Genomic DNA, 7,830 nt, shown 5'->3' on the forward strand with positions numbered 1-7,830 from the left:
AAATTTTTGGAGTCAATCTGATATATCAGGGTTTGGTTGGATTGGCTCCTGATGGAGTCTGTATTCCTCAGTCAGGCCATTGGTGACTAGGACCTGAACCGGTGCCCCGTTGTGAAGCAGGGTAGCTCCTTTAGCTGTGAAGTGGATCTGTGCCCTCATTTTTGACAATATCTCTGCCCAGAGGTGGGTAGGGACATTCTGGGATTACTAGAAATGAGCAGGATACCCGGCCCTTCCCTAAATCTACTGTTCTTCAGGTAGTCCATGAATAGGGCTTTGTTCCTGTTGCCCCCTGTACCCATGTAGTTCTGGAGGACACTGGCCCTCTTGGCTCCAATAAAACCGAATTCTGGGCACCAGTATCCACCATAAACTCAATTGGTTTCCCCTCTATTTTCAGGGTTACCCTGGGCTCAGGGAGGGGACCTGAGCCCCATCTCCCCTAGTCACTGTCTTCACCCCCAATTAGAGCCAGTAATACCTTAGCTGATTGCTTATTCTTGGGGCACTCCTTCACCCAGTGCCCTTCCTCCTTGCAGTATGCACACTGGTTTTTCCCTACCTTATTTCGTGGTCTGGATCCCACCGATGAGTTCCTTCCATACTCAGGGTTGGTTGCCAATAATATCTCTCTGAGGTCCTTCTTGTGGTGGGCCTGTTGTCTCTCCAGGACCCTGGTCAGGCTTGCTTCCTTTCTTTTCTTTCCTCTTTTTGTTCTGCTGTCTCCCTCCTTTTATAAACCTTTTCCACCACTGCTATTAAGTCCCTAAGTTTCTTTTCTCCTAGTCTATCTAAAGACTGTAACTTTCTCTTGATGCCAGGGGCTGCCTGGTTAACAAAAGCAAACATCACAGTTTGAGCTGATTCCTCTGCTTCTGTGTCATACGGAGTGAACCACCGGAAGGCATATTGTAACCTCTCTAAGTATGAGGCTGAGCTCTCTTCGGGCCCCTGTCTGACATCATAGACCTTAGACATATTGGCGGGTTTTAGAGCCGCCATTTTGAGACCCGCTAACAGAGTCTGGCGGTAGACCAGGAGCCTCTCCTTACCCTCTGCCGTGTTGTAGTCCCAGTTGGGATGGCTAGGGGGAAAGCTGTTATTAATGATGCCTGGGTCTGTGGTAGGGTCCCCAGTGGGGCCCGGAACCAATTTCCGGGCTGCCTCCAGGATCCTGTTTTGCTCCTCAGTTGTGAACAGGACACTCAGGAGCTGGTGGCAATCGTCCCAGGTGGGCTGGTGAGTGAAGAGAACAGTTTCCAATAAGTTAATCAAGTCCCTGGGGTTTTCAGAGAAAGGAGCATTCTGTGAGCGCCAATTGTAAAGATCACAGGGCCGCCCCCCTCCGGCTCCGTGTGGCCTGCGCAAGTCCCTGTGGAAGTGATAGTGGCTCCTCAGGGTTAGGAGGTGGGGCCTGCACTTGTGGCGCCATTGGCGGGGTGCCCGTCTGAGAGGAGTAGGGTGGGGGAAAGATGTTGTTCTCCTCTGTGCCTCCCTGGAGAATGGGTTTCTCTTACGCCTTTGGTTTGAGAGGGAGGACCTGCAGAGGTGGAGGGGGAGCAGTTGGATTAATCAGGGGAAGGAAGGACTTGACCCAGGCTGGGGGGGCCATCAGGTCGCTCAATGAGGCCTCGCCAGGTCACGATGTATGGGATCTGGTCCTGGTGGCCCGTCCGTGGGCGGAAGACGTGGTCCTCTACCCTGGAAATCAAACTCAGGTTAAAAGTCCCTTCAGGGGGCCATCTAACATTGAAGGTGGGCCAATCAAGCAAACATAAAGTTGTCCATTTCTTTTTCTTTATATCTACACTACTGTTATGGACAATCGTCTTAACATCCCCCAGTGGACTAGTGTAAGATCTAGAGGGGAAGATGGGGTGTTGCCCATAGTATTTATCAGTCCCGTCCGTTTCGTCAACAAAGAAATTAGAACAAAGATCACAAGACACAAGAATGACATAGACAGAGGGCCCAAATTAAACTACTGCAGCTTTCAGATGTTCTGGACTCTCGGCCGTGTGGATTCCCTGGCTCGATTGTGCCAAAGACCATATGGATAGGACTCGCGTGTCCCAACAGGGTCACGAGGTCCTCTGAGGTTTCAGATGGACTAGTGTCCTGGTGGGGTGTCTGGTGGAGAACACCCACTCCAACGAGGATGGGGACGTCTCCTGAATCCTCCAGGTCACCTTGCTAGCGTTCCAGCGACAAAAAACTGAGATCAGATGGCCGCGACCAAAGGGAAAGTATAGAAAAGACAGGCGGGCAGAAAGACAGGCGGACAAACACAGTTTTACAAAAACTTACCCAGCCGGTTGATCACAAACCTTTTGGGGTTGGTTCCTCTCGGAGGTATCTGAGGGGATCCCAGACAAGCCCCCAACTGTTGTACCTCATCCACTGGACCCCCAAAAGACCACCAAGGACCCAACACACCAAAATGCAAAAGCAAAGGTTTATGGTTTATTCGGGCTTAAGCTTGGGCTCTCAGACCTCACCAACTCAACCGATCCGTGCTGAGAGCCTAGAGTAAGGGAGAGTGGAGCCTTTTATAAGTTTTAGACAAAAGGGCGGGGAGATACTGAAGATACATTTCGGTTGGTTCAAGGAGCCCACGCACGCCAACATAATTTTAAACCGATTGGATGGATAAGATGCAGCCCTGGAAGTTTCTTATTGGTAGGTGCTATTCTCAGGGCTGTGGAATGTGCTGACTGTTACCTGTGGGGCCAGGAGTCTCCGTTTTTACCTTATAGGGCAGTTTTTATGCTTGGGCTTGCTTAATCTATAGTTTCCTGGAAGGGGGGTGGGAAATAGCAGGCAGGGGTCAGAACATGCCAGGGTATGTCTAGGCATGTCTAAAGCAGCAGCCAAGCATTTTACAGGAACTAAAAGAACAATTAGTGGGGGTCTGGAGGGATTGGGGGGTAGCGGGTGAATGAAGAGGGTCTCAGGGTTCTACAAGAGGATTGCTGTAAGTTCCAGGCCAGCTACGGGTACACAGTAAGAGCTAGTCCCCCAAACCAAACATCAACAGCCAAAAAGTTATGGAGAGATGGCTTATCAGTTAAGAGCACATACTTCTCTTTTGGAAGACCCAAGTTTGGTTCCCTGCACCCCTGTACCCACATGGGGGCTTACCTGTAACTCCAGCTACAGGGTACCTGATACTTCTGGACTCTGTGGACCCCTATCCCACTAAACACATGATTAAAAGTAAATCTTAAAAAGTGAAAAAATGTTCATCTCAAAAGTTAAAAGCCTCCTAACACATAGTTGGCAAACCATAAAATATGTTCTTCTGGGGGCTGGGATGATGGCTCAGTGGAAAAAGCACTTGCTGTGCAATCATGAGGACCAGAGTTCGGATCCCCAGCAGCCAGGAAATCATGGTGGGCTTCCTGTAATCTCAGCACTCAGGAGGCAGAGAGAGGATAAGCAAGCAAGCTCTGGATTCAGCAAGAGATCCTCCCTCAGTAAATAAAGTCTCAGAGAATGATTGAAGAAGACACCCAACATTAACCCAAGGCCTTCCCAGTGTCAATGTGAAAACACAACTCTTACCTCAAAAGGGATAAGAGGTAGTAGTTTAGTCTGGAGTCAAGTATGAGTGACCATGGCTCAGGAACACAGATTTAGGCCACTCCAAATTCCATGTTCCAATATGGTAACAGTTTCATGAAGTTTTTATAGTAACAGAACAAATAAAGCCATAAATCAAGACACTTCAAATACACTGACGGAGATATCAGAGAGTGGGTCATAGCAAAGTGGGGCAAATTCTGCTACAGATGCTATCTGATAGGCTTCTTAGCCCTTGGGTTGGTGGAAGCTAAGTTAATACATCTAAAAGGTTTTTATGTTAGTCACAGGATGTTAGGTCAGACACTAGGGGCTTGGAAGGGTGGCTATTTAGGCATGTAAAGATAGCCCAAGATAAATTGTAATTAGGCTCTGGACCTAAAACATTCCAAACTCTCCACAATCATTGAAGTTATAATCAGTTGATTAACTTTGCAGAGTTTTTGTTTGAAGGTGCAGAGGTGTTCCCCTGGCCCCCGCCCCCCGCCGGGGAACTTTCATTCATACCACGTTTGGGCATACATGTGCATACCTGCCTCCTTGCACATGTATGCTCCCACACATGCAAACACGCATATATGCAAAATTATTGCACTCCTCTATCTTATGGATGTGATGGAAGGATGTGTGTGAGGTGGCCACCTGTTTCTTTCCTTTTCTGCACTGGATTTCTTCATGTGTATTCAAGCCCAACCCCAAGTTCAACCAGAGGACAAAGTGGCCCAGGGGGGAGTTGTCAAGAGGTCCAATGAGAGGACCAGGAAATAAAGATGTCAAATTCTTGGTTTTCAAGTATAAGGAAAGAAAAGGCCAAGCGCACTTAAATTCTGGAAGACAAGCTTGCTGAGCCAGTTTTTCCCTCCTCTACAAGATCAGTACTTTCTCCCTAGTACTTTTCCAGTATCCCTTGCTAATCGCTCAGGACTAAATACTCTCCTAGTAGACAAGGGAGGAAGTCTGGAGAGGTCCCAACATACATTATACCTCAGATACTGACATACCTCACATTTTCCAGTGGGCTGAGTTCAAGGCATGGGAGAAGCTCAAGATGAGTCTAAGGATCCTTGCAAGGGCAGATAAACTGGTTTTTCAGGGGGCCTGGGAAAGGGACTGTTATACACCCCCCCACACACAGCTCACCTCTTTCATAGGGCAGTGACCCCACTGGGCAGTGGGGAAGGAGAAACAGACATCAGGTGGAGAAGTAAAGTCCCTGGTCCCAAGTAGACAGGGGATCACTTCCACACACTGCCTGGGAGCCTTGCCTGTGGAACCAAGGGAAATGGGCACAGGCATCCCCCACAGCTCTAGCAATGCTTTACCTAGAATTAGATGCCACTTGGGAAAGTCGTCAGAAGGGGAATCCACGAAGCTCATAACAGGGACTGAGTAGATACCGAGTGGGGAAAAGAAAGAAAATGTATATGTCTGAGTTCTTGGCTTAGTTGTATCCTGGGGAATTTTCTTCCTCCTGCCAATAGAGGGTGCACAGAGACAGCAAAAGACCTGCATGAACTGGCCCAGGCACTCCAACTATAGGACCAGGTAGGTTTGCTTTCCCTTGGAAAGCAATCGAGGGCAGGTTCCTGTGCCCCCAGGACACCTCATATCATTGCCCACATAGTCTGCCTGTGTTCCAGGTTGGGGAAAACACCCAGGAAGAAGGCCTGGCCCCTCATCCATCTCATCAGTGGGCTCTCTAGGATGCAGAGGCTTGGCAAGGAGTGGTGGGGTGATAAACCGTCAAAGCCTCCTTAGGTGGCTTGCCAGTCTTCCACCTGAGCCTGAGGCCCTCCCTCCAGCTCTTCCCTCAAGATGCCCTGAGATAAGTTTTCTGTCCCATGCTGCTCTGGGGGTTCAGATGGCCTCTGGGGGAAAGAAGGGGGTACAACTGAATGGTCATGGTACAATTGAGTGAGTCCTTCTGCTTGGTGGGTCAAGAAGTCATGAGGTTGGTCTAAATTCTTCAGGTGAACTTGCAGGAGGCCCAGAGAACAGAGGACTGCATAACTACAGGCATGTGTTATGAGAAGAAACTCAGCATCTAATTGTGAAGGAAGCCCATTTTTTCTGGAATGATTTGCAAGTGTGTTATAGACATCATACTCATTTCCACTTAGTACTTAGCTCTGCGCTTCCCTGTTTTAGTTACTTTCTTCATTGCTGTGACATCATGCCTGACCAGAAGCAACTCAAGGGGGAAGGATTTACTTTGGCTCACAGTTTGAGAATGCAGTCCCTCATGTCTGGGAAGACACGGCAGAAGGAGCCTGAGGAGCTGGTCACATTGCATCTGCAGTCAGGAAGCAGAGAGAGGAATGCAGGTGCCTAGCTCAATTTATGCAGTCTGGGACTCCAGTCTGTGCAATGGTGCTGCTCACATTTAACGTGGCTCTTCCCACCTATATTCACTTAACCGGGAAGATCTTTCAGACATGCCCAGAGATCTGAGATTCTACATCCTGTCAAGTTAATAATAAATATAAACCATTGCACTCCCTGCACAGCCACAGTATAGTGACTGGGCCCAGAGTTGAGGTCCAGCCTGCAACAATACCTGACTGTTCACCAGACCATATGCCCCAGGCTCGGGAAGATCCACTTTTGAGGCCCCGATGAACTTGACCCAGTGAGGGAGAACAGCACACTCAGAGACCAGCAGCCCAGCAAGGACTTGGAGATGTGATGGGTTAGGGAAAGGAAGCTGAAAAGGAACCCAGGTCCACCAAGAGCAAGGCAGAACGTAATAGGCATTGAGGGGGTTCCCAGGGGGCCATTGGCAGAGGAGAGTCCTAGGTAATAGGCAAATGTTTAATGACATCCTCCTGTGTTGGTGTACTGGGGAGTCGTATATGCAGGCATGTATATGTGTGCCTGTATGTGTGCCTGCATGTGTGTGTATGTGAGTGTATCTGTGTATTTATGTGTGTGCATTTGTATCTGTGTGTATGTGTGTGTATAGGTATCTGTGCTGGACAGCTTTAGTTGTCAACTTGACACATCTGGGTAGAAGGAGCCTCAACTGAAGAATTGTCTCCATTGGACTGACTTGTGGCCATGTCTGTAGGGCATTTTCTTGATTTTTGAGTGAGGTGGGTGGTGCCACCCCTGGGCAGGTTGTTTTGTATTATATAAGAAAACAGTCTAAGAATGGACCAGGGAAGCAAGCCAGTAAGCAGTGTTCCTCCATGGCTTGTGCTCCAGCTCCTCCTCCAGGTTCCTACCCTGAGTTTCTACCTTGGGCTCCCTGATGAAGTGTGACCTGGGATATGTAGGCCAAATAAACCCTTTCTTCCCCAAGTTGGTATTGGTCAGAGTGTTTTGTCACAGCAATTGGAAGCAAACTAGAACAGTATCTGTGTGTCTGTGTGTCTGTGTATGTGTGTGTGTGTGTGCCTGTGGTGGTCAGAGTCCCACCTCAGGCTTCATTCTTCAGGAGCCCTTCACCTTGTTTTTAAAGGCAGGATCTTTCAATAGGGTGTGGGGCATGCTGATTCAGCTAGGTTCTGTCAAGTTGTCATTAAAAACTAATGAGGACAGGAACTTAACATAGAGACTTAATAGACTTCAATGTTCTGCAGTTCAAACTACGCATAGAACTAAGACCAAAATAGTGATTTTTCCACCCACATTTTAGAACTTCATTTTAAGTGAATACTGTGAATATTAAGGTTTATATTTAAGAAATGACTAGGGGGGGCTGGAGAGATGGCTCAGCGGCTAGGAGCACTGACTGCTCTTGCAGAGGTCCTGGGTTCAATTCCCAGCACCTACCAGGTGGCTACAAACTGTCCTTAACTCCAGTTCCAGGGGAATCCGAAGCCCTCTTCTGACCTCTGCGGCATTGCATGATACGGGTGCACTCACATACATTCAGGCAATACACTCATACACATAAAAATAATAAAAATATTTTGAAAAAAGAAATGGCTAGGATTTTTATCACATTTATTTATTTGGGGGCATGTACATACCACAGCACATGTGTGGAGATCAGAGGACAAATTGTGGGAGACAGACTCAGGTCTTTCAGGTTTGCTGACAAGAGCCTTTCCCTGCTGAGAAGCTCACTGACTCAACAATGCAAATTTTAATTTAAAAGATCTCCATTAAAACAGCCAGGTTGGGGGCCTGGGGAAGATGGCTCAGTGGTTAAGAACACTGGCTGTTCTTGCAGAGGACCCAGGTTCGATTCCCAGCATCCACATGGCAGGTAACGACCATCCGTAACTCCAGATCCAGGGGAAT

Source organism: Nannospalax galili, unplaced genomic scaffold (genome assembly GCF_000622305.1).
Source record: "Nannospalax galili isolate Female #2095 unplaced genomic scaffold, S.galili_v1.0 scaffold443, whole genome shotgun sequence".
Taxonomy (NCBI): Eukaryota; Metazoa; Chordata; class Mammalia; order Rodentia; family Spalacidae; genus Nannospalax; species Nannospalax galili.